Here is a 27,494-nt window from a genome sequence, read left to right as displayed (position 1 = left end):
AGTGAGTTCAATCAAGACTATTTAGTGTTCGAACTATAACAGGAAAGTGAAGTTTTATTCTATAAGAGACTAGAATGTTCCGTAGTTTTTTTCTTGAGTAGGAAGTATTTATTTTGCTTGCTTAGTACGTAAAACCTGTTAGGAAGTTTATTATTTTTGGAAGTCTTTTACACGGTTTATCTTAGTATAAGTATAGGCTTTGAGTCCTGAGTTTTGTAAGTAACAGTATGAGTTCTTAAAGAGAATCTTCTTAGCTTCAACTTCTTCTTGTTCTTGTGTTTTACATATTTTCTCTGTTACTTGCTTTGCTGCGTTATTCTTGATCAGTAGAGAGGAAGACTTGGGTCCAATAATTAGCATCAGGAGCCAGAATAATCGTGGGTTGTTAAGAAGATGACATCCAACATGAGTTCGATTAAGGTACCAGTCTTTGATGGCAAGAATTTTGAGCATTGGAGAATACAGATGGAAAATATATTTATGTTTCAAGAAGTATGGGATGTTGTCGACACAAGATATGATGAACCAGCTGCAGGAGCTGCTCTTACTCCAGAATAGACAACTTCTCTTGCTGAGAACAGGAAAAAGAATTCTAAGGCTATATACACACTCCATCAATGAATCCATGAATCTATCATAGATAGAGTAGTGTATATCAAGGAAGTTAAGAGATCTTGGGACTCTTTAACAAGTTATTATAAAGGGTCTGCCAAGGTGAGGAAAGTTCGTTTTCAAACCCTAAGAAGAAAGTATGAGGTTTTGCGGATAATCTCAACTGAGTTGATAGCAGATTTCTTCTCTAAAACCTTGAGTCTTGTTAATGACATGAAAGCTAATGGAGTTACAATTGAAGATACTGCAATTATACAAAAGATATTGCGTAGCTTACCTGAAAAATTTGAGTCAAAAGTAACTACCATTGAAGAATGTAATACAGTTTCTGATATGAAGATTAATGAAGTATTAGGATCATTACAAGCTTATGAGCAGAGAATGCTAGAGAAATATGTTGTTCGACCAGTTGAAGAAGCACTACAAAGTCATACAAATTGGAATAGCAGACAACAGTCTAACTCGACTAAATCTCAAGGTAAATTTACTCCATCTTAAAATCAAGGAAAAGGAAAGTATAAGAAACCTTTTGACAGAACAAAGATTCAGTGTTGGGAGTGTGGTGAAATAGGTCACCTCTCTGTTGAATGTAAAAGGTTTTCAAAACAAGATTTTTCTTACAACAAAGTAAATTTGGTGGAAGAAGAATATGAAGTTTTGTTGATGGCATGTCATCCAAGTGAAGAACAAGCACGTCAAAAATGGTTTCTAGATACTAGATGCACTAATCACATGAGTGGAATAAAGGATTTGTTTGTTGATCTGGATGAATCAATAAGAATAAATGTGAAGTTTGCCAATAATGCCTTAGTACCAGTAATAGGAATAGGATAGCTATTATTCTGAAGAATGGCTCTCAAGCTTATATCACAGATGTGTTTATGTGCCTGGACTACATCAAAACTTGATGAGCATTGGACAACTTTCTGAGAGAGGATATTCAATGCACATTGAAGGAGGCATCTGCACAATTCATGACAAGAGAAAGCGACTTATTGCAAAGGTACAAATGACCAAAAATCGATTGTTTCCATTGAATATTAATTATAATGAAGAGAAATGCTATAGTTCTTCCATGAATGATGATACTTTGTTATGGCATATGAGAATGGGACATGTGGACTTTGAAAACTTACAACAGCTTGAGAAGAAGGATATGGTTTCAGGATTGCCAAACATAACTCTCCCTAAAGACAAGTGTGAAGATTGTATATTTGGAAAGCAACATAGAGATCCTTTTCCATCTGGAAAATCTGTGAGATCTGAAGAGCATTTGGGATTAGTTCACTCTGATTTTTGTGGACCAATAGAAGAGATTTCTAGAGGTGGAAATAGGTATTTTATCACTTTTATTGATGATTTTAGTAGAAAAGTTTGGGTTTAATTGATGAGGCAAAAGAGTGATGCTTTTGAGTACTTTAAGAAGTTTAAAGCTTATGTTTGAAATCAAGTTGGCAAGAAAATTAAGGTGCTAAGAACTGACAGAGGCACTGAGTATATTGCAGCTAAAAATTTCTTGGAAATCAATGGAATTGAACATCAAGTCACATCTAGATACACACCACAGCAAAATGGAGTGGCAGAAAGGAAAAATAGGACTATCATGGAGATGGTTAGGACTATGAGAAGAGCTAAAGGGTTACCAAAAGAATTTTGGGGAGAAGCAGTTTCGTGTGCAGTATATATACTGAATAGATGTCCAACAAAGAGTATTTTTGAAAAGACTCCAGAAAAGAAATGAACAGTTTGGAAACCAAGCATTAGACATCTGAAAGTGTTTAGTTGTATAGCATACTCACATGTTCCTGATCAGATAAGAAAGAAACTTGATGATAAGAGTGAAAAGTGCATATCTGTTGGCTATAGTATTCAAACAAAAGGGTACAAACTGTTTAATCCTACTACAAACAAGAATATTGTAAGTAGAGATGTAATTTTTGATGAACAAAGTCAATGGGATTGGGATGAGAAAGTTGCGTCACCAACATAATTTTTTTTTTAATTGATGTTCAAGAAGAAAATACACAAGCTAACACACAAGAAAAGACTGAAGTTGTGTTGCCAACAACAACACAATCTACCACATCCGCTGCTGAAACTCAAGAAAGACCAACAAGACTAACAAGAAATCGTGTATTACCAGCACGTTTACAAGACTGTGTTCTTAACAGAGATAGTGATAATATTGATGAAGAAATAATCAACTTTGCACTATTTGGAGAATGTGATCATGTGACTTATGATGAAGCTTCACAAGATCAAGGGTGGATACATGCTATGAATGAGGAGATTCATGGAATAGAAAAGAGCAAAATTTGGGAACTTACAATACTTACAGAAGGCATGAAGGAAATTGGATTTAAATGGGTTTTTAAGACTAAGTTCAGATATAATGGAGAAATTGAAAGGTTGAAGGAAAGACTGGTGGTCAAGGGTTATAAACAACAACCATGTGTTGATTATTTTGAAGTATTTGCTCATGTAGCTAGACATGATATTGTTAGAATGATTATTGCATTGGCAGCACAGTATAAGTGGAAAATCTTTCAAACGGATGTGAAATCAGCTTTCTTAAATGGAATTATTGAGGAAGAAGTTTATGTAGATCAACCTCCTGGATAAAGGAAAAGAAGATCAAGTGTACAAGCTGAAGAAAGCTCTTTATGGTTTGAAGCAAGCACCAAGAGAATGGTACACAAGAATTGATGAATACTTTATTGATACTGTATTTGAGAAATGTCCATATGAGCACACTCTATAAGTGAAATTTTTATGTGAAGATGATTTTCTTATTGTTTGTCTATATGTGGATGATCTCATATTCACATGCAACAATATGCAAATGGTTGATGAATTCAGGGAGGCTATGATCAAGAAATTTGAAATGACGGATTTAGGAGATATGTCTTATTTCCTTGGACTAGAAGTCTTACAGACTGATGATGAAATTTTTGTTTCTCAAACGATTTGGCATGGACAATTGCAAGCCAATTATAACCCAAGTGGAAGGAAGATTGAAATTAGTAAAGGAAGGAGGAGGAGAACTTGTTGATGCAACTTTGTATAAAAGTTAGTTGGCAGTTTCAGGTATCTTACTGCTACAAGGCCAGATACTATACATGGAGTGGGAATAAGTATTCGTTTCATGGAAGCTCCTAGACAGTCTCATTTGCAAGCAGCAAAATGCATACTGCGTTATCTCAGTGGCACCATAGAATTAGGGATGTTTTATATAACGATTGATGGTAGTTTTTAGCTTAGGGTTAAAATCGTAAAACTGTACATCTGACATGACGTTACTATGACCATTAGCACATTTATTGAATCGATCAGCATGCCTACGTAAGAATTACCAGGGTAACTTTTTTATGTGTCATGTTCCACGACAGAACCCTTAACATTAACCGGCATCATCTATGCCAAAACCTAATTCTCATGCTACCGCGCCAAGGCATGCCAACCATGCCAGCCGCACCATCGTGCCAATGGAAAACCATGTTAGCCACGTCTCCCCTCCAAGGCATGCCAACCATGTCATCCGCACCACCGTGCCAATAGAAAACCATGCCAGCCACATCTCCGCGCCAAGGCATGCCAACCATGCCAGCCGCACCACTGTGCCAATGGCAAACCATGCCAACCACATCTCCGCGCCAACGCATGACAACCATGCCAGCCGCACCACTGTGCCAACGACAAACCATGCCATCCACAAGGCATGCCAACCATGCCAGCCACACTACTGTGCCAATGGAAAACCACGCCAGCCACATCTCCGCGCCAAGGCATGCCAACCATGCCAGCCGCACCACTGTGCCAATGGCAAACCATTCCAGCCACAAGGCATGCCAACCAGGCCAGCCGCACCACTGTGCCAATGGAAAACCATGCTAACCACATCTCCGTGCCAAGGCATGCCAACCATGCCAGCCGCACCACTGTGCCAATGACAAACCATGTCAGCCACATCTCCGCGCAAATGCAAGCCAACCATGCCAGCCGCACCACTGTGCCAATGGAAAACCATGCCAGCCACGTCTACCGCGCCAAGGCATGCCAACCATGTTAGCCGCACCATGCCAAGCCAACCGCGCCTTGCTTTACCCCAATCATGCTAGCCGAACCATGCGCCAATGGCATGCCAAACCCTTGGCCCCACCATGCCAAGCCAACCGAACCTTCCCTTGGCCCCACCATGCCAAGCCGTTCGTGCCAAACCCTTGGCCCCACTATGCCAAGCCATCCGCGTCATTGGCCTTGGCCCCACCATGCCGGCCTTTGATGAGTGCTAAAAAGTGCATATTTCTATATATTTTTCTTGGCATTTAACTCATCTTTTGTGCATTAATTCTACATTTTATCCCATATTCTGTATTTTCATTGTTTTCAAGAATAAATATTTTTATTGATTAATTTTGTATTTTTAGGTACTAAATAAAGCTTGGATGAATTGTTGAGCGAAAAGAGCAAAGAAACGGTCAAGACTCCCGCAGGAAGGCAGCGAAGAATGATGTTTGCAAGAGCCGGATAAACTAGAAGTGGGCTTGAAGAGGAAGAATTATTCTTAAAGAAGATATGGGCTTGGCATACCCAAGGCCCAAAACCCTTACCCAAATCCATTTCCAATATCCATACCCATTTCCATGAGAACCGTCAGATAGGATCCATCACATCATCCTACGGTCGCCTCATCATCGTGCATCAAACTCTGAAGTTCCTGTCAAACATCATAGTACCTAACTCCAATCTAAGCCGTCAGTTTTGATGTATCATACATCCAATGGTCGCTCCAAGCCTGCTTCCATCTTGCCGTTAGATCCATTTCAGAAGTGACAATCCAACGCTCATTTTCGCTGTTCATCAAAATTTGCTGCACCCGCTCAACACCACAATACCTAACCCTACCCAAAACAGAACCAAACGCACCCCAACCTAATTCCCATCGAGTTTCCTTCTTCTCCATCTCTTCTCCCTCACCCCCGATGCAGAACCCATTTCCACCACCTGCTCCACCACCAACTCTCTGCCACTACCACAACCACCACTAACTCCACTTACCACCAACCCTAAGTCCATCATCACCTCTATGTCTCTCAACTAGCCTTTTCGATTTCACATCGCCCCAAACCCTAGACGTTTGTGTGTGAAATTGGAGAGAATAGTTGGTGGGCATCAATGGACAAATTGAAGGCATGGGAAGACACAGAAGACGCAATAGAAGAATGGGTCGACGTTATTGAGTGTTTTCAGAAAGTAGGTATGATTTAATTTTGATTTCTTTGAAACCCTAATTCTGATATTTTGGGGATTCTAGGGTTAGACGTGTGCAACTATAAATTGAGACCTTGGGTTGTTGTATAACGGATGCCTGGACTAGCCAGTGCACCACCAAGAGGACTGGAATAGCCAGTTCCTCAATTCCTCAAATGTTCTGTTTTTGTTTTTTTGTTTTTGTTTCAATTTCAATTACTCTTTATGTTTATCATGTTTTTAATTACTGTCAACATGTTCTAGTTCTTCAGTTAGGGATTAGATGAAGCCTGAAGACCTTGTTGGGTAGCAAAATCTTAGTGAACACTCTTGTAGGCTTAACTGAATTAGGATGTTAGTGTTCTTGGTCATCAAATGCACCTGTGATTGAGTGTGCTGTAAGAAGACACTCAATGCTAGGGGTGAACTAGAGAATTTAGGGACTTAACCATCCACATTTAACTGAAGTAGGGAAGTAATGAAGCTTAGGGATCAAACATCACCTGTGATTGAGTGTGCTGTAAGAAGACACTCAATGCTAGGGGTGATGCTAGTGAGCTTATCTGATTAACTTTCCATCTATGTATGCCCTGGATTATAAGGAAGGCATGAGCCTCCACCTTTGTCCATTAGGGACAAGAGCATAAACTAGATTGATGCTGCCTAGCTAGGCCAAATGGTGAATTCAAATCCCCTAGTGAATTTACTGCTTAGCTTCTTTGCCTTATCTCACTGCCTTTGTTTCTTTGTCACTGCCTTTGGCTCACTGCCACTGATTTTTCTTGTTAATTGTCACTTGCTTCATCACTTTAATTCACTGCCATAGTTTACTGCTTAGGATAATCTTAGCTTAGGAAAGTAGGAAACCTTCAATCACACACACCAAGTCTCTGTGGATCGACTCGCACTTGCACATTAGCTACATCGACGCCGTGCACTTGCGGTATTAGTTTGTGACTCTTTTAGAGAGCCACCAAGTTTTTGGCGTCGTTGCCGGGGAATGACCCTGTCTTGCACACATTACTACAATTTGACCCTGTGCACTTGCAGGTCATCACTGTAGGCTGTCTTTGCTCTTATTTTATACATATCCCAAAGCCTACCAAGTTTTTGGCGCCGTTGCCGGGGACTTGGCGTTGTGTGTTAAGTTTTTCTTGTGTCTTGCATCATTTTTGCATTGCATTCTAGTATAAGCATCTTAGTATAAGCATTTTTGCATTTCTTGCATCATCCTGCATTATTTGCTTTCTTCCCTGTTCACTCCCTCTGCTGCTGCTGGTGCTCTTGTGCTGCTGTAGTGCTCCTGCTTGTGCCAGGCCAAGACTCCTGTGAGCTGCTGGGATTTTTGCTGTGCTGCTAAGGCTGAAACTTGCTGAACCAAAGCTGCAGCTAGAACCCAAGCCCTGAACTGGTGAAGCTGCTGAGCCTTGATTGCTGCTGATCTGCTCCTGCTGCTGAGCCTTGATTGCTGCTACTGCTGCCAGAACTGCTGCCTGAAGCCTACCTGTGCTGCCTGGTGCTGCTGCTGTTTCCTGCCAGGCCAAGCCTGTTGATGTTGCTGAGTTGATCTGGTGTTGTTGTCTGCTGCTGCTGCTGTAGCTAGACCAAAACACAACTGGGCTACACAAGCCAAAGAAGAAAGACCAAAGCCCCACTGGGCCTTGAGTGTTGAAGCCAAAGCTTAGGATGATCCAAAGCCCAACTGGGCTTTTGCAACCAAACTGAGCAGCTGGGCTGTGCTTAAGCAAGTAAGCCTAAACCCATTAAGAGAACCCAACCTGTGGGCTTCCATTTTTAATTTGTGGGCTTGTAATAATTTTTTCCATTTTTCTGTTGGGTTTGTAATTAATTTATTGTGGGCTTGTTTGTTTAATTGCTGGTGGGCTTGTGGTTTTAGATTGATTTGGGCCTGTTGTTTGAATTAAAGAAAACTGAACTTTTGAAAGCCCAGTTGGGCCTCATATTTTAATTAGTAGCTAGCCAAAGCCCAACTAAATTTCTGGGACTGTGGGCTTAACATCCATTTGAAAACTAAACATTTACACTGTGGGCTTGACCCAAAAACAGAAAACGTTTTCAAAGCCCAGTTGGGCCTCGACCTTTGGCTATTTAAGAGCCCAAATTTCAAATCGTTACCTGGGCTTGTTTCTGAACTGTGGGCCTGAACCAAAGTTCAAGTGGGCCAAAATTTCAAAATTCCATAAACCAACAGTGAGCTTTACTCACCAGCAGTGGGCCTGTTTTTCAAAAACGTAGCTGGGCTTCGCAAAACCCAGCAGTGGGCTTGGTCTCCTATCCCATTAAAAACCAAAATTTTCTTTTTCCCTAAAAACCAAAAAGTTTTTTCCCATTAAAACCAAAAGGCTTTTTCCCATAAAAACCAAATGTTGTTCGTTCCCTTAAAAACCAAATTTTTCCCAAAAAGTCCAATCCCATTAAAAACCAAATTTTCTTGTATAGAGTCTAGTAGATAGTTTCTTAGTTAAATCTTGTGTTTCTTTTGTACATATTTTGCTAATCCAATGTGACTCTTAACTGAAATATGTTGGATTTTTGCCTTGAATAACGGAGTTCTAATCTTGTTTTCGCCGACATCCGGGTATTCTCTTTCCTTTTTCCCTGCTCAGCATGGTCCTATTCGTATGTTGTATTATAATTTTATTCATCTTTTGAAACATTGAGGACAATGTTTAGTTTAGGTTTGGGGGTATAGAGTAGATACTTTGATAACATGTTATAATTGAAAACAGAACTCCCTCTTTTTGAAAAAATTTTAAAAAAAATTCCAAAAAAATTAAAAAAATGAAAAATCATAAAAATCGAGCTCATTTACCTTGAAATGTTGACTCTTGTACAAATATGTGTTTTTATTAGGATTCTTAGTCTAGATATTTAGGCACCCTGATTCTAGCACAATTCACATAGTGATAAGAAACTTGCACGCGCACGATCTACCAATACATGTATAGCCTCGATCTTCAAGGTGTTTGATAGGAAGTTAGATTGCCAATCACTTTAGAATACTGAATGAGACTTGACTAGCTTGTTCTTTGGTTGGCTGGGATAGAAGTTGGAGGATACGTTAAGAAAAGCAACCATAGAATTTGACCAGATGCATTCGATAAGGGCCACCTCTTGCTAAGAGTCATGTAATTATGTTTTTCTTTTTGTTCATGTATCAAAAGTGTCACTATGTTGTAAAGATCAAAGTTATTTCTTACAAAAAAAAAAAAATATCAAAAAAAATATCAAAAAAAAAAAATCAAAAAAAAAATCAAGTATTTATTTATTCCATATTTTGTCATGTTAAAGACAATAATTCTCTCTTGTTCCAAAAATAAAAGAGAGTAATCAATGTAAATAAGAGTCATGTAAAGAGTCATCTTTTTGTTGTAAATAGTCTTGTAATAAGCAAGGAGGGTGCAGCCATCGATGTATATGATGAGTGCCTAATAATGTATATATTTATCCCTTTTTATTGGCATTTAACTCATCTTTTGTGCATTAATTCTACATTTTATCCCATATTCTGTATTTTCATTGTTTTCAAGAATAAATATTTTTCTTACTTAATTTTGCATTTTTAGGTAATAAATAAAGTTTGGATGAATAGCAGAGCGGAAAAGAGCAGAAAATTAGTGAAAAGCCGGAAGAAATTACGCAAGGAAGCCGCAAAGAATGGAGCGCACGTCCAAAAAGCTAGGAATGGGCTCAAGAAGGAAGAATTGTTCTTAAAGAAGATATGGGCTTGGCATACCCAAGGCCCAAAACCCTTACCCAAACCCATTTTCTATAACCAAAACCGCCTCCATCTTCAGCCGTCGGATTGGATCCATCTCATCATCCGATGGTCGCTCCTTCATCGCGCATCAAAATCTGAAGCTCCTGCAAAACACCATAGTGCCTAAATTCCAAGCCTTCAGATTAGATTGTAGTTGAATCCAACGATCGCTTCTTTTCCTGCGCATCAAATCTCGATACTTCCGCTTAACACTACAACACATAACTCCATCTGATGCCGTGAATTTCGTTGTACTTAAGCATCCGACGGTCGCTCCTCGCATTCGTCCATTTAGCCGCTCGATTCTTTCCTAACTCCACAATCCAACAGATCTCCTCGCTGTTCATCAACACCCGATGACCCGGCCACACACTGGAGCACCAAACCCTACACTACCCTAAATCGACCAAAAGAGAACCTAAATCTAATTTCCATCTCCTCATTTCTCTGCAACTGCTCCACCCCCATACCTTCTCCATGTCCGCCACCACCTCTCCCTGCCACCATCTCTACCACCTCACCTCTGCAGCACCATCACTTCTTCACCATCATCACCCGACACCACACCATCCCCCTAGCCGAGTTGCTTTAACTCCTCTCACCAACTGACCTAGGTGAGGGTTGATAAAACACCTCGAATTAGGGAGCAATTGACGCAATTGGAGGCAGAGAAGGACCGAGAGAGAAGAAAAGAGACATGGGTCGACGTCAATTCAAAGTTTAGGTGAAAAATTTTGGGAATTGAAAAACCCTAATTTCTAATTTTAGGGTTTGAAAAAATTGGGTATTTGTATGCTATAAATAGAGAGTGTGTAGAGCAGTATAACGCGGGTAAACTGAAATATCACCAACTCATTGGGTGAACATTCACAATTCTCGTAAAGCCGGACAGCTAGCTTGGCTTAGAATTCGGTTCTTAGCCTAAAAACTATCTCTTGGTGATTAGTAGTCATAACATCCGATCTTTCTTTACACATGTGTAGATACACTTTACACTCTTATCACATGTCTTTATTTGTTATCAGTGCTAGGATTGTGCCTTTGATAGCTAGATTGACATCTCCATTTTGCTGTGAGCTTCTACTGTCTTGCACATGTCACATTTCATGGAATCTGAGCTTATTTTTTTCCTAGAACTTTGTAGGTACGTTCTAAGCAAACCTTCACGCGACTCCAACTCGTCCACTAGGGACACTTAGCGGTTTAAAAGGCTTAGTGCATACGCTAAATGCATTCGAGAGACCAGCGACAGTGGTATAGGTAGGATTTCCTTAGTTTTGTTTTACTTGAGGACAAGTAAAATTCAGGTTTGGGGGTATTTGATGAGTGCTAAAAAGTGCATATTTCTATATATTTTTCTTGGCATTTAACTCATCTTTTGTGCATTAATTCTACATTTTATCCCATATTCTGTATTTTCATTGTTTTCAAGAATAAATATTTTTATTGATTAATTTTGTATTTTTAGGTACTAAATAAAGCTTGGATGAATTGTTGAGCGAAAAGAGCAAAGAAACGGTCAAGACTCCCGCAGGAAGGCAGCGAAGAATGATGTTTGCAAGAGCCGGATAAACTAGAAGTGGGCTTGAAGAGGAAGAATTATTCTTAAAGAAGATATGGGATTGGCATACCCAAGGCCCAAAACCCTTACCCAAATCCATTTCCAATATCCATACCCATTTCCATGAGAACCGTCAGATAGGATCCATCACATCATCCTACGGTTGCCTCATCATCGTGCATCAAACTCTGAAGTTCCTGTCAAACATCATAGTACCTAACTCCAATCTAAGCCGTCAGTTTTGATGTATCATACATCCAACGGTCGCTCCAAGCCTGCTTCCATCTTGCCGTTAGATCCATTTCAGAAGTGACAATCCAACGCTCATTTTCGCTGTTCATCAAAATTTGCTGCACCCGCTCAACACCACAATACCTAACCCTACCCAAAACAGAACCAAACGCACCCCAACCTAATTCCCATCGAGTTTCCTTATTCTCCATCTCTTCTCCCTCACCCCCGATGCAGAACCCATTTCTACCACCTGCTCCGCCACCAACTCTCTGCCACTACCACAACCACCACTAACTCCACTTACCACCAACCCTAAGTCCATCATCACCTCTATGTCTCTCAACTAGCCTTTTCGATTTCACATCGCCCCAAACCCTAGCCGTTTGTGTGTGAAATTGGAGAGAATAGTTGGTGGGCATCAATGGACAAATTGAAGGCATGGGAAGACACGAAGACGCAATAGAAGAATGGGTCGACGTTATTGAGTGTTTTCAGAAAGTAGGTATGATTTAATTTTGATTTCTTTGAAACCCTAATTCTGATATTTTGGGGATTCTAGGGTTAGACGTGTGCAACTATAAATTGAGACCTTGGGTTGTTGTATAACGGATGCCTGGACTAGCCAGTGCACCACCAAGAGGACTGGAATAGCCAGTTCCTCAATTCCTCAAATGTTCTGTTTTTGTTTTTTTGTTTTGTTTCAATTTCAATTACTCTTTATGTTTATCATGTTTTTAATTACTGTCAACATGTTCTAGTTCTTCAGTTAGGGATTAGATGAAGCCTGAAGACCTTGTTGGGTAGCAAAATCTTAGTGAACACTCTTGTAGGCTTAACTGAATTAGGATGTTAGTGTTCTTGGTCATCAAATGCACCTGTGATTGAGTGTGCTGTAAGAAGACACTCAATGCTAGGGGTGAACTAGAGAATTTAGGGACTTAACCATCCACATTTAACTGAAGTAGGGAAGTAATGAAGCTTAGGGATCAAACATCACCTGTGATTGAGTGTGCTGTAAGAAGACACTCAATGCTAGGGGTGATGCTAGTGAGCTTATCTGATTTAACTTTCCATCTATGTATGCCCTGGATTATAAGGAAGGCATGAGACTCCACCTTTGTCCATTAGGGACAAGAGAAACACTAGATTGATGCTGCCTAGCTAGGCCATAAGGTGAATTCAAATCCCCTAGTGATTTACTGCTTAGCTTCTTTGCCTTATCTCACTGCCTTTGTTTCTTTGTCACTGCCTTTGGCTCACTGCCACTGATTTTTCTTGTTAACTGTCACTTGCTTCATCACTTTAATTCACTGCCATAGTTTACTGCTTAGGATAATCTTAGCTTAGGAAAGTAGGAAACCTTCAATCACACACACCAAGTCTCTGTGGATCGACTCGCACTTGCACATTAGCTACATCGACGCCGTGCACTTGCGGTATTAGTTTGTGACTCTTTTAGAGAGCCACCAAGTTTTTGGCGTCGTTGCCGGGGAATGACCCTGTCTTGCACACATTACTACAATTTGACCCTGTGCACTTGCAGGTCATCACTGTAGGCTGTCTTTGCTCTTATTTTATACATATCCCAAAGCCTACCAAGTTTTTGGCGCCGTTGCCGGGGACTTGGCGTTGTGTGTTAAGTTTTTCTTGTGTCTTGCATCATTTTTGCATTGCATTCTAGTATAAGCATCTTAGTATAAGCATTTTTGCATTTCTTGCATCATCCTGCATTATTTGCTTTCTTCCCTGTTCACTCCCTCTGCTGCTGCTGGTGCTCTTGTGCTGCTGTGGTGCTCCTGCTTGTGCCAGGCCAAGACTCCTGTGAGCTGCTGGAATTTTTGCTGTGCTGCTAAGGCTGAAACTTGCTGAACCAAAGCTGCAGCTAGAACCCAAGCCCTGAACTGGTGAAGCTGCTGAGCCTTGATTGCTGCTGATCTGCTCCTGCTGCTGAGCCTTGATTGCTGCTACTGCTGCCAGAACTGCTGCCTGAAGCCTACCTGTGCTGCCTGGTGCTGCTGTTGTTTCCTGCCAGGCCAAGCCTGTTGATGTTGCTGAGTTGATCTGGTGTTGTTGTCTGCTGCTGCTGTAGCTAGACCAAAACACAACTGGGCTACACAAGCCAAAGAAGAAAGACCAAAGCCCCACTGGGCCTTGAGTGTTGAAGCCAAAGCTTAGGATGATCCAAAGCCCAACTGGGCTTTTGCAACCAAACTGAGCAGCTGGGCTGTGCTTAAGCAAGTAAGCCTAAACCCATTAAGAGAACCCAACCTGTGGGCTTCCATTTTTAATTTGTGGGCTTGTAATAATTTTTTCCATTTTTCTGTTGGGTTTGTAATTAATTTCTTGTGGGCTTGTTTGTTTAATTGCTGGTGGGCTTGTGGTTTTAGATTGATTTGGGCCTGTTGTTTGAATTAAAGAAAACTGAACTTTTGAAAGCCCAGTTGGGCCTCATATTTTAATTAGTAGCTAGCCAAAGCCCAACTAAATTTCTGGGACTGTGGGCTTAACATCCATTTGAAAACTAAACATTTACACTGTGGGCTTGACCCAAAAACAGAAAACGTTTTCAAAGCCCAGTTGGGCCTCGACCTTTGGCTATTTAAGAGCCCAAATTTCAAATCGTTACCTGGGCTTGTTTCTGAACTGTGGGCCTGAACCAAAGTTCAAGTGGGCCAAAATTTCAAAATTCCATAAACCAACAGTGAGCTTTACTCACCAGCAGTGGGCCTGTTTTTCAAAAACGTAGCTGGGCTTCGCAAAACCCAGCAGTGGGCTTGGTCTCCTATCCCATTAAAAACCAAAATTTTCTTTTTCCCTAAAAACCAAAAAGTTTTTTCCCATTAAAACCAAAAGGCTTTTTCCCATAAAAACCAAATGTTGTTTCGTTCCCTTAAAAACCAAATTTTTCCCAAAAAGTCCAATCCCATTAAAAACCAAATTTTCTTGTATAGAGTCTAGTAGATAGTTTCTTAGTTAAATCTTGTGTTTCTTTTGTACATATTTTGCTAATCCAATGTGACTCTTAACTGAAATATGTTGGATTTTTGCCTTGAATAACGGAGTTCTAATCTTGTTTTCGCCGACATCCGGGTATTCTCTTTCCTTTTTCCCTGCTCAGCATGGTCCTATTCGTATGTTGTATTATAATTTTATTCATCTTTTGAAACATTGAGGACAATGTTTAGTTTAGGTTTGGGGGTATAGAGTAGATACTTTGATAACATGTTATAATTGAAAACAGAACTCCCTCTTTTTGAAAAAATTTTAAAAAAAATTCCAAAAAAATTAAAAAAATGAAAAATCATAAAAATCGAGCTCATTTACCTTGAAATGTTGACTCTTGTGCAAATATGTGTTTTTATTAGGATTCTTAGTCTAGATATTTAGGCACCCTGATTCTAGCACAATTCACATAGTGATAAGAAACTTGCACGCGCACGATCTACCAATACATGTATAGCCTCGATCTTCAAGGTGTTTGATAGGAAGTTAGATTGCCAATCACTTTAGAATACTGAATGAGACTTGACTAGCTTGTTCTTTGGTTGGCTGGGATAGAAGTTGGAGGATACGTTAAGAAAAGCAACCATAGAATTTGACCAGATGCATTCGATAAGGGCCACCTCTTGCTAAGAGTCATGTAATTATGTTTTTCTTTTTGTTCATGTATCAAAAGTGTCACTATGTTGTAAAGATCAAAGTTATTTCTTACAAAAAAAAAAATATCAAAAAAAAAAAATCAAAAAAAAAATCAAGTATTTATTTATTCCATATTTTGTCATGTTAAAGACAATAATTCTCTCTTGTTCCAAAAATAAAAGAGAGTAATCAATGTAAATAAGAGTCATGTAAAGAGTCATCTTTTTGTTGTAAATAGTCTTGTAATAAGCAAGGAGGGTGCAGCCATCGATGTATATGATGAGTGCCTAATAATGTATATTTATCCCTTTTTATTGGCATTTAACTCATCTTTTGTGCATTAATTCTACATTTTATCCCATATTCTGTATTTTCATTGTTTTCAAGAATAAATATTTTTCTTACTTAATTTTGCATTTTAGGTAATAAATAAAGTTTGGATGAATAGCAGAGCGGAAAAGAGCAGAAAAAGTGAAAAGCCGGAAGAAATTACGCAAGGAAGCCGCAAAGAATGGAGCGCACGTCCAAAAAGCTAGGAATGGGCTCAAGAAGGAAGAATTGTTCTTAAAGAAGATATGGGCTTGGCATACCCAAGGCCCAAAACCCTTACCCAAACCCATTTTCTATAACCAAAACCGCCTCCATCTTCAGCCGTCGGATTGGATCCATCTCATCATCCGATGGTCGCTCCTTCATCGCGCATCAAAATCTGAAGCTCCTGCAAAACACCATAGTGCCTAAATTCCAAGCCTTCAGATTAGATTGTAGTTGAATCCAACGATCGCTTCTTTTCCTGCGCATCAAATCTCGATACTTCCGCTTAACACTACAACACATAACTCCATCTGATGCCGTGAATTTCGTTGTACTTAAGCATCCGACGGTCGCTCCTCGCATTCGTCCATTTAGCCGCTCGATTCTTTCCTAACTCCACAATCCAACAGATCTCCTCGCTGTTCATCAACACCCGATGACCCGGCCACACACTGGAGCACCAAACCCTACACTACCCTAAATCGACCAAAAGAGAACCTAAATAATCTAATTTCCATCTCCTCATTTCTCTGCAACTGCTCCACCCCCATACCTTCTCCATGTCCGCCACCACCTCTCCCTGCCACCATCTCTACCACCTCACCTCTGCAGCACCATCACTTCTTCACCATCATCACCCGACACCACACCATCCCCCTAGCCGAGTTGCTTTAACTCCTCTCACCAACTGACCTAGGTGAGGGTTGATAAAACACCTCGAATTAGGGAGCAATTGACGCAATTGGAGGCAGAGAAGGACAGAGAGAGAAGAAAAGAGACATGGGTCGACGTCAATTCAAAGTTTAGGTGAAAAATTTTGGGAATTGAAAAACCCTAATTTCTAATTTTAGGGTTTGAAAAAATTGGGTATTTGTATGCTATAAATAGAGAGTGTGTAGAGCAGTATAACGCGGGTAAACTGAAATATCACCAACTCATTGGGTGAACATTCACAATTCTCGTAAAGCCGGACAGCTAGCTTGGCTTAGAATTCGGTTCTTAGCCTAAAAACTATCTCTTGGTGATTAGTAGTCATAACATCCGATCTTTCTTTACACATGTGTAGATACACTTTACACTCTTATCACATGTCTTTATTTGTTATCAGTGTTAGGATTGTGCCTTTGATAGCTATATTGACATCTCCATTTTGCTGTGAGCTTCTACTGTCTTGCACATGTCACATTTCATGGAATCTGAGCTTATTTTTTTCCTAGAACTTTGTAGGTACGTTCTAAGCAAACCTTCACGCGACTCCAACTCGTCCACTAGGGACACTTAGCGGTTTAAAAGGCTTAGTGCATACGCTAAATGCATTCGAGAGACCAGCGACAGTGGTATAGGTAGGATTTCCTTAGTTTTGTTTTACTTGAGGACAAGTAAAATTCAGGTTTGGGGGTATTTGATGAGTGCTAAAAAGTGCATTTTCTATATTTTTCTTGGCATTTAACTCATCTTTTGTGCATTAATTCTACATTTTATCCCATATTCTGTATTTTCATTGTTTTCAAGAATAAATATTTTTATTGATTAATTTTGTATTTTTAGGTACTAAATAAAGCTTGGATGAATTGTTGAGCGAAAAGAGCAAAGAAACGGTCAAGACTCCCGCAGGAAGGCAGCGAAGAATGATGTTTGCAAGAGCCGGATAAACTAGAAGTGGGCTTGAAGAGGAAGAATTATTCTTAAAGAAGATATGGGATTGGCATACCCAAGGCCCAAAACCCTTACCCAAATCCATTTCCAATATCCATACCCATTTCCATGAGAACCGTCAGATAGGATCCATCACATCATCCTACGGTTGCCTCATCATCGTGCATCAAACTCTGAAGTTCCTGTCAAACATCATAGTACCTAACTCCAATCTAAGCCGTCAGTTTTGATGTATCATACATCCAACGGTCGCTCCAAGCCTGCTTCCATCTTGCCGTTAGATCCATTTCAGAAGTGACAATCCAACGCTCATTTTCGCTGTTCATCAAAATTTGCTGCACCGCTCAACACCACAATACCTAACCCTACCCAAAACAGAACCAAACGCACCCCAACCTAATTCCCATCGAGTTTCTTCTCCATCTCTCTCTCCTCACCCCGATGCAGAACCCATTTCCACCACCTGCACCGCCACCAACTCTCTGCCACTACCACACAACACCACTAACTCCACTTACCACCAACCCTTTAATTCACTGCCATAGTTTACTGCTTAGGATAATCTTAGCTTAGGAAAGTAGGAAACCTTCAATCACACACACCAAGTCTCTGTGGATCGACTCGCACTTGCACATTCGCTACATCGACGCCGTGCACTTGCGGTATTAGTTTGTGACTCTTTTAGAGAGCCACCAGCCTTCCCTATGCGGCTACCAAGACGAAGGCGTGCAACGATCAACGATCAACGGCCACCCTTCCATCCTAGATGAAACTCCTAGCCGTCCAAGGTCGCCAAACAACGCATGGTAACCTTTGGCCCAAAACCCTAGTTTTGGCCACGCAAAACCGCGCCAAGGCATGCCATGCCACATGTGCCGATGGCATGCCAACCACCTTGTCACGCCATACCACGCCGGCCTTCCCCATGCGGCTACCAAAACGAAGGCGTGCGACGATCAATGGACACCCTTCCATCCTAGATGCAAATCCTAGCCGTCCAAGGTCGCCAAACAATGCATGGTAACCTTTGGTCCAAAACCCTAGTTTTGGCTACGCCAAACCGCACCAAGGCATGCCATGACACATGTGCCAATGGCATGCAAACCACCATGCCGCGCCATACCATGTCGGCCTTCCCCATGCGGCTACCAAAACGAAGGCGTGCGACGACCAATGACCACCCTTCCATCCTAGATGCAAATCCTATCCGTCCAAGGTCGCCAAACAACGGATAGTAACCTTTGGCCCAAAACCCTAGTTTTGGCCACGCCAAACCGCGCCAAGGCATGCCATGCCACATGTTCCAATGGCATGCCAACCACCTTGCCGCGCCATACCATGCCAGCCTTCCCCATACGGATACCAAAACGAAGACGTGCGACGATCAACGACCACCCTTCCATCCTAGATGCAAATCCTAGCCGTCCAAGGTCGTCAAACAACGGATGGTAACCTTTGGCCCCAAAACCTAGTTTTGGCCACGCCAAACCGCGCCAAGGCATGCCATGCCACATGTGCCAATGGCATGCCAACCACCTTGTCGCTCCATGCCGGCCTTCCCTATGCGGCTACCAAAACGAAGGCCTGCAACAATCAACGGCCAGTTTTTCATCTGAGATGCAGATCTTAGCCGTCCAAGGTTACCAGCTAACCCATGGAAACCTTTGGCCATAGTTTGGTCGCGCCTAAACAAAGCCAAAACCCTAACTTTTAGCCGCGCCTAAACTGGGCCATATTAAAGGCATACTGATCATACTTTCATGCTATTGGATACCAAACGAAAGGTTGCAATAATCAACGGCTACCTTCCTATTGAGATGCAAAATCTCGACCGTTGAAGGTCACCACCGAGCCGGCAACTCTCCCAAGCTCAACTTTCCAGACAACAACAACATGCTACATGTTTTCCACGAAAACACTCGAGACATCAACACATGTCACAAACTGGGGGATGCTCTTTGGGTATTGGTTTGGCGGTTTACAGCGTACGGCGTACACTACGCTCGTTATAAGAAAGTGTCATAAGGATGAGGCGGTTAGTAAATACATGGAGTAATGGTGAAACGCTTTCTTTTATGGAACATCAATTCCAAGAGTTACCGGTTACCACCTCCTCCCTTTTACTCACCCGTTTTCTATTTCTTAATGAGACCAGAGTACGTTTCACTTCGACTTGTATAAATAGGCATTACCTATTTCCACCGAAAAACAAGTTCTGGTCAGGAGCATACAACACTCAGAAATCACCTGTTAGCTTTCCCATCTGTTAGCTTACGCTTTCCGATACAAGTCAAAACAACTACTCCTCCAGAATCAACTATTCTGGTCTCAACACTCTCTTCGTTGCCCTCCCCAAAACCAACCCTTCTCCTTCACTTTGTGACCGAAGCAATTCTGGAACGACAATTTCTTGGTTTAGGCCGGACTTGTACAAATTGATCTCTCGAATCTAAAGTACTCCCTTTCAGTACATTGTTTAGGGTTTATACTTGTTTCTCACCCACATCACACAAAATTAGCGAAACCAGCGGAAACTGTTTTCACCGTCAAATAATTGGCGACCACAGTGGGAGATTGATCTTTTGGTTACAATGTTAATTTTCGACCATAGATCTCATGTTTCGACCCAGACATCAAGGCGGTAGAAGCAGGCGATCCGCTCAGGGATCGACGACTCAGTTATCAGACGACCCGATTATCAGTCTTGACACGACGAGGGATGTCTGGGGATTTCCTAGAGGTTAAAAGCGAACGATCCAACCAAGGATCGACGACACGGTTATCAGGTGACTCAGTAACGACTGGGGACTTTCCACAATCGCAGCGGTGCTTCCCACAAAACTCGTACTTACACCCGGAAGATTCATTTTTCGTTAAGGAGATCCGAAAACTGAGTAAGTCTTGCCTAGACAAAATACATGGTTTACTATTTCAAGTTTTCACGGGAATGATAAAACCGATAGCCATGTTATGTTTCATCCCATGTAATCTACTGACACGCAACATTCACGGTTCCATATCTTCCCTAGGATGTTTGTATCACTTACAATCATAACCAAAAACGGCATCATCCCGAATAATAATCCAAAACCCTCATAGGTAATACTTGTCTATCAACCCAAAAATCCAGAAAATCAAAACCATAAGCCAGGTGTTTCATTTGCCTTTCCAAAAAAAACGAAACAGAAGAATTTCAGAAGACAGAAGTGCATTCAAAGGAAGCCATTCAACGGTGTTTTGCTCTTCTCGAAGAAGGAATCCATCGTCATTTGGAGGACAGCCTGTTTCATCTCCAAATCTTTGGACAACCTTTCGACCTCCGCTTCTTGTTGTTTGACCACGTCGCAGAAGGACCTTCGGTCACCTTGGCCTGCAACTTTTGGATATCAGAGAAACCCTAACGCCCAGTTCTTCGTGGAATCAGTCACCTACCCGTACGTACATAGTTTGCATAATAACGATTACCAGTCACTATTCATGAGGTAGCCGACACAACTACAGTGATATTCGAAGAGAAGAACAATATTTCTACATATTTATGGAAGGCATACCTATGGCTAGGATTTGCACCAACACAAGAAAAAACAAGAAAACAAATTGAAAGAGAAACGCTGGAGTACATACCTGGAATATGCTTGCTCACCTTATTGCTACCACGCCATGCCAAGCCGACGCCGTGCCAAGCCAGCGCCCATGCCAAGCCAGCGCTCATGCAAAGCCAGCGCCCATGCCAGGCCATCTCCCACGCCAATCCAGCGCCCATTCCGAGCCGATCCAACGCTAACAACTTGCATCTTTCCAGCGCTAGCAGCTTGCATTCCTTCCGGCGCTAACAACTTGCATCTTCTCAGCACCAGCAGCTTGCATCCTTCCAATATTGCTCTTGAACGACTTCTTAAAAATCGATTCAAGGAAAATCAGCACCCCCTCCCCCCTTGAGTTCACAAAGACTCTCTTCCTGTCAGAAGATGCATAATTTCTGGGGACTTAGCCCACAAAATAATGCAGTCTATGATGAAACATTTATGTGAGATTCTATATTTTCCCAAGGCGCAACGTCAAGACATATTTGCAGCCCTCAACCGCGCTGCGTCAGGAAAGCAACTGCTTCCAGCCAGGAAGCCGTTCCCAAACCCATACCTCTCTTGGAAAGCATGATAGATGGAACTGGGGACTCCTAACCACTGTTCGCTTAAAGGGTGTCCAGTTTCACGGTACACTGATTGAGGCATCCTCTCCACTTCAACGTCCTCTAGCAGTGACTCCTCTTCAACGTTCACTCTGACAGCCGCTCCGCTTCAACGCCCGCTCCAGCATCCGCTCTGTTTCAGCGTTCTCTCCATACGCTTCTCCAAGATCCAAAGACGAGGCTTCAGCGTTCGGCTTCTTAAGTTTCAACATCTTCTCCAAGAGCCGAATCTACTTCAAAGCCGCTTCTTCCTGCAAAGGGTCGTACCACCGCGCTCCGCATGTCAAGGATCATGATCACATCCAACCAATCTTCGTAGTCATGGCCGCCTTTTGATCCATATCGCCAAAACTCGTGATCATGGACAGTTTGCTCGCTTACGCATCCATCCAATCCTTTTACTTCCACGGATTCTCATACAATTCCATCCAACCTACTTTACCACGACAATGTAGTCTCTTCAGATTACATCTGCTACCAAGAATTGTTGCCGCTCATTTATTGATATGAGCCAGAGCTTCACCACAGCAACAATCACTACAAAAATGAAAACATGTAAACCATGCTTGAGGACTGAGGATATACACGGAATCCCTTCACTGTCAAATCTCAGAAGACACAGTCAACCAAAAGGCCATAGCCACAACAAGGTCATCTACTCTTCAAGGGTGCAGCGCAAGAATATCATCACCTCTCTGTCTAGAAGATGCTTTCAACACTTTACGAGGCTGCGGAGGATCCCAAGCCTACTCAGAGGAAAACAACTTCAGAAACTGAAGAAAAATGCGACTAGGGACTTCTCATCGCAGTCCATCCCGACGACCATCAAAGACTCATGAGATAACTCCAGAGACGCGGCTGAAACATTTTCTTGAAGAAACATAGGGAGCCATGATAAACAACATAACTCTCTCATTCCTACCACTTCACTATCCAGAATATTTCATCATGTGATTTCTGAGCATCCCGGCGTCACATCCAGAAGAGTACAATAAGCTTATACCGAATCCCGTGGACCTGGATTCAAGGAGATGCAATAAAAATAGGCTACACATGAGGACTACCAACCTGGGACTCTTTCACTCCTCTCAACCAGGTTATTTCTAATTTCAACATCATCACTGTCGAAGTTTTACGCAAGAATTTCTCAACATGAAGCCGTACATATGCACCGAAGACTCCAAAAGCACGCCACAAAGATACATTCACATATTCGGCCATGACCATCGGATCAAAAAGAAGTATAACTGGGGAATTCTCACCGCATCCCATTCCATAGGATAGTCCAAGATTCAGAAGATGGTTCGAAGGATGTCGCTTGGAACAAAGTCCTTGAAGACTTTGATAACAATACATCGGAAACGGAACATCTCCCAACTCATCTATTTTATCCAGTGGCGTTGGATGATTTCGACCATACAAGCATTCACATCACATCATCATCATGGTCAGAAAGTCCAGGCACCGAACAACCTAAAGCCGAGGATTAACCGACAACGTAACCACAATCTCCAATATTAGCCCTAACATTGTCGTTGCCGAGCACATATTTCATCCATCCGTACCAAGAAGGCGACGAAGTTCGGTAAATTTTGGAATCCATTGGAGAGACACTGCAGACGAAGGCGCGGATCTGGACGGGCAACAGAAAACAGAAGAAGGTCAATATCTATTTTCATGCGGATGGAGTTTCTATAGTTGGAACAAAATAAAGATTCCTTCTTGCTCCATAAAACGGATGACTGGGCGCGACTATGCCACCTCGGGCCCGCAACATCTCTCCTGAATATCTTCCTGAATTTTACCGTCGAGCTGTTTTCACCTCCCGAACGAGCTCAAAACCTAAATATTCCCGCGAAGGGAGGTAAGAAATTCTTTTCTGTTCAGAATGGAGGTGCAGACCGTCAAAATACGAGTTCGTACGAGAATTCTACAACGATTCTAGTAAGGGGCGCTAATTAAGGTTGCAACATGCTAAAATCTGAAGCAAGTTGTTACCTTCCCCAAGCCAGTCGTCACCTTCCCAGGGAACTGAAGAAAGATGTTATCTTCCTGAAACCAGTCGTCACCTTTCCAGGGAATTGAAGCAAGTTGTTATCTTCCCGAAGTCAGTCGTCACCTTCCCAGGGAACTGAAACAAGTTGTTATCTTCCCGAAGCCAGTCGGCACCTTCCCAGGGAACTGAAGCAAGTCGTTATCTTCCCAAAGCAAGTCATCATCTTCCCACGGAACTAAAGCAAGCTTCCATCATTCCACGGGCCGCAATTCTTCCTGAATTTTACTGTCGAGCTGTTTTCACCTCCTAAACGAGATCAAAACCGAAATATTCTCGCGCTGGGAGATAGGAAATTCTTTTCCGGTCAGATAGAGGTGCGGACCGTCAAAATCCGAGTTCGTACGAGAATTTTACAACGATTCTAGTAAGAGGCGCTAATTAGGGTTTCGGCATGCCAAACCCTAGTTTAGACAAAGTTGCCAGGCGCCATCACTACCATTTGATAACCGAAGTTCCATCATCATCACCATCGTTTGGTAGCCGAAGTTCCGAAGCCAGTTTCCCCATTCTAAGCCGACCAACGCCTGCGGCTCCCGTTCCAAGCCGACCGACGCCTGCGGCTCCCACTCCAAGCCGACCGACGCCTGCGGCTCCCATTCCAAGCCGAACAACGCCTGCGGCTCCCACTCCAAGCCGACCAATGCCTGCGGCACCAATTCCAAGCCGACCAATGCCTGCGACTCCCATTCCAAGCCGACCAACGCCTGTGGCTCCCACTCCAAGCCGACCAACGCCTACGAATCTCATTCCAAGCCGACCAACACCTGTGGCTCCCATTCCAAGCCGACCAACGCCTGCGGCTCCGATTCCTAGACGACAATCGACATCTCACCACTTCACAGTCTAGCCAGCAACACCACAAGTAGAATCTGTGCAAGGCCGCCAACAAGAGAATCAAAAACTCTCCTTACCTCTCGAAAAAGGTTAGTCGGGTCTTCTTGACCATCTTTTCACGACTTGTCTTTTCGATTTTGTCCTCGCCTGTCACCATCTTATGCTTACCTCGCAACGAAGCTCCCGTTCCGAGCTAAGCAGGGGACTTAATGTTGATGGTGGTTTTTAGCTTAGGATTAAAATCGTAAAACTTTACATCTGACATGACGTCACTATGACCATTAGCACATTTATTGAATCGATCAGCATGCCTACGTAAGAATTACCAGGGTACCTTTTTTTAATGTGTCATGTTCCACGGCAGAACCCTTAACATTGACCGACATCATTTATGCCAAACCCTAATTCTCATGCTACCGCGCCAAGGAATGCCAACCACGTCTCCACGCCAAGGAATGCCAACCGCACCACCGTGCCAATGGAAAACCATGCCAGCCACATCTCTGCGCCAAGGTACGCCAGCCGCACTACTGTGCCAATGGAAAACCATGCCAGCCACATCTCCGCGCCAAGGAATGCCAACCATGCCAGCCGCACCACTGTGCCAATGGAAAACCATGCCAGCCACAAGGCATGCCAACCATGCCAGTCGCACCACTGTGCCAATGGCAAACCATGCCAGCCACATCTCCGTGCCAAGGCATGCCAACCATGCCAGCCGCACCACTGTGCCAATGGCAAACCATGCCAACCATGCCAGCCGCACCACTGTGCCAATGGAAAACCATGCCAGCCACATCTCTACGCCAAGGCATGCCAACCATTCCAGCCGCACCACTGTGCCACTGGCAAACCATGCCATCCACATCTCCGCGCCAAGGCATGCCAACCATTCCAGCCGCACCATTGTGCCAATGGCAAACCATGCCAGCCACATCTACGCGCCAAGGCATGCCAACCATGCCAGCCGCACCACTGTGCCAATGGCAAACCATGACAACCATTCCAGCCGCACCATTGTGCCAATGAAAAACCATGCCAGCCACATCTCCGCACCAAGGCATGCCAACCATGCCAGCCGCCCAGCCGCACCACTGTGCCAATGGCAAACCATGCCAGCCACATCTACCGCGCCAATGCATGCCAACTATGCTAGCCGCACCATGCACCAACGGCATGCCAAACCCTTGGCCCCACCATGCCAAGCCAACTGCACCTTGCCTTGGACCCACCATGCCAAGCCGTCCGTGCCAAACCCTTGGCCCCACTATGCCAAGTCATCCGTGCCATTGGCCTTGGGCCCACCATGACAGCCTTCCCTATGAGGCTACCAAAACGAAGGCGTGCGACGATAAATGGACACCCTTACATCCTAGATGAAAATCCTAGCCGTCCAAGGTCGCCAAACAACGCATGGTAACCTTTGGCCCAAAACCCTAGTTTTGGCCACGCCAAACCGCGCCAAGGCATGTCATGCCACATGTGTCGATGACATGCCAACCACCTTGCCGCGCCATACCATGCCGGCCTTCTCCATGCGGCTACCAAAACGAAGGCGTGCGATGATCAACGACCACCCTTCCATCCTAGATGCAAATCCTAGCCGTCCAAGGTCGCCAAACAACGCATGGTAACCTTTGGCTCAAAACCCTAGTTTTTGCCACGCCAAACCGCGTCAAGGCATGCCGTGCCACATGTGCCAATGACATGCCAACCACCTTGCCGCGCCATACCATGCCGAACTTCCCCATGCGGCTACCAAAACGAAGGCGTGCGACGATCAACGGCCACCCTTCCATCCTAGATGCAAATCCTAGCCGTCCAAGGTCGCCAAACAACGCATGGTAACCTTTGGCCCAAAACCCTAGTTTTGGCCACGCCAAACCGCGCAAATGCATGCCATGCCACATGTGCCAATGGCATGCCAACCACCTTGCCGTGCCATACCATGTCGTCCTTCTCCATGCGGCTACCAAAACGAAGACGTGCGACGATCAACGGCCACCCTTCCATCCTAGATGCAAATTCTAGCCGTCCAAGGTCGTCAAACAACGCATGGTAAACTTTGTCCCAAAACCCTAGTTTTGGCCACGCCAAACCGCGCCAAGGCATGCCATGCCACATGTTCCAATGGCATGCCAACCACCTTTCCGCGCTATGCCGTCCTTCCCTATGCGGATACCAAAACGAAGGCCTGCAACAATCAACGACCACTTTTTCATCTAAGGTGCAGATCTTAGTCGTCCAAGGTTACCAGCTAACGCAACCTTTGGCCCTAGTTTGGTCGCGCCTACACAAAGCCAAAACCCTAACTTTTGGTCGCGCCTAAACTGGGCCATATTAAAGCTATACTGATCATACTTTCATGCCACTGGCTACCAAACTAAAGGTTGCAATAATCAACGGCTATCTTCCTCTTAAGATACAAAATCTCGACCGTTGAAGGTCACCACCGAGCCGACAAGTCTCCCAAGATCAACTTGCCAGACAACAACAACATGCTACATGTTTTTCACGAAAACACTCGAGACATCAACACATGTCAGAAACTGGGGGATGCTCTTTGGGTATTGGTTTGGCGGTTTACAGCGTGCGGCGTACACTACGCTCGTTATAAGAAAGTGTCATAAGGATGAGGCGGTTAGTAAATACAGGTAGTAATGGTGAAACGCTTTCTTTTATGGAACATCAATTCCAAGCGTTACCGGTTACCACCTCCTCCCATTTACTCACCCGTTTTCCATTTCTTAATGAGACCAGAGAACGTTTCACTTCGACTTGTATAAATAGGCATTACCTATTTCCACCGAACAACAAGTTCTGGTCAGGAGCATACAAAACTCAGAAATCACCTGTTAGCTTTCCCATATGTTAGCTTACGCTTTCTGATACAAGTCAAAACAACTACTCTTCCAGAATCAACTATTCTGGTCTCAACACTCTCTTCGCTTCCCTCGCCAAAAACAACCCTTCTCCTCCACTTTGTGACTGAAGCAAGTCTAGAACGACCATTTCTTGGTTTAGGCCGTACTTGTACAGATTGATCTCTCGAATCTAAAGTACTCCCTTTCAGTACATTGTTTAGGGTTTAGACTTGTTTATCACCCACATCACACGAAATTACCGAAACCAGTAGAAACTGTTTTCA

Source organism: Papaver somniferum, chromosome 6, assembly GCF_003573695.1.
Source record: "Papaver somniferum cultivar HN1 chromosome 6, ASM357369v1, whole genome shotgun sequence".
In the NCBI taxonomy this organism is placed as follows: domain Eukaryota; kingdom Viridiplantae; phylum Streptophyta; class Magnoliopsida; order Ranunculales; family Papaveraceae; genus Papaver; species Papaver somniferum.
The sequence above is the reverse complement of the archived record's forward strand: the minus strand, read 5'-3'. Positions refer to the sequence as shown.